Source organism: Carlito syrichta, unplaced genomic scaffold (assembly GCF_000164805.1).
Source record: "Carlito syrichta isolate Samal-C Ts95f unplaced genomic scaffold, Tarsius_syrichta-2.0.1 Scaffold97032, whole genome shotgun sequence".
NCBI lineage: Eukaryota > Metazoa > Chordata > Mammalia > Primates > Tarsiidae > Carlito > Carlito syrichta.
This window is the reverse complement of record NW_007041128.1, coordinates 60,595-61,661: the sequence shown is the minus strand read 5'-3', so window position 1 is coordinate 61,661 and position 1,067 is coordinate 60,595. Positions and strand designations below refer to the sequence as shown.

Below are 1,067 nucleotides of genomic sequence, written 5' to 3'. Positions count from 1 at the left end.
GCTGGGCTCCGGCGATCCTTCCGCCTCAGCCTTCCAAGTAGCTGGAATTACAGGCATGCGATACCATGCCCGGCTGATTTTTTCATTTATTGTAGAGATGAGGTCTCACTGCCCAGGCGGGTCTCGAACCCGCGGGCTCAGGCAATCCACTCACCTCAGCCTCCCAAAGGCGCGGGATTACAGGCTGAGCCACCGAGCCCAGCTGAGCAGATCTCTTAAAATTCAAATTAAATCCATGCAAATATTCTGCCAATATTGTCAGGTATGGCTTTGGTCTTAAGAGGAGCATCTCTTTGCTTCTCTAGGGAGTCAGTTATTTGTTGAGTATTTATTGTGGACAAACTTCCTCCAGGAGTTTATGCTGGTCTCCAGACTTAAGGCAGGTACCTAACTAACAGTGGTATGTGGCAGGGAGAGGTAGATGTCCTCCCTGCAGGCCAGAAAGAGGCACCCATCGGTTCTGTCTTAAATGTGGTAATAGCAAAAGTTTGTAACACAACTACAATTTCATGTTTTTAAGATATGTTACACACACATGCATACCAGAGGGATGCCAAAATATATATATACACATTTTAAGAGATGTTATCTATATATTGCTTTTCAAAGTACTTTTCAGAGGTGTCTGAATTCTGATGGTGACCACTTTGAGCAACTCTTGTAATTGGAGAAGTCAGACGTGACTTCTCTTCATTTTTGTTACCAGTATATATTTTTCCTTCGTTAAAATGTATACATGCTTTTTGACACCCTCTGTTTACAGTAGTTATCTCTGGGTAACTTCATTATGGTTGAATTTTTCTATCATCTGTATTTTTTTTCTCCAATGAATTGGCATAGTAACTTTTAAAAATGAACATTAAGCCGGGCTTGGTGGCTCAACCTGTAATCCCAAGTTTTGGGAGGCTGAGGTGAGTGGATTGCCTGAGCCCACGGGTTCGAGACCCGCCTGGGCAGGTGAGGCCTTATCTCTACAATAAATCAAAAAATTAGCTGGGCGTGGTAGGACGCGCCTGTAGTTCCAGCTACTCGGAAGGCTGAGGCGGAAGGATCGCCGGAGCCCAGCA

General features: G+C 44.7%; 1 protein-coding gene across 2 annotated transcripts in view; it reads left to right on the top strand.

The window, feature by feature from the left end:
* IARS (isoleucyl-tRNA synthetase) overlaps positions 1-1,067 on the top strand; it is an 84,706-nt gene that overhangs the window by 61,907 nt on the left and 21,732 nt on the right. The gene's annotated exons all lie outside the window — the stretch shown is intronic.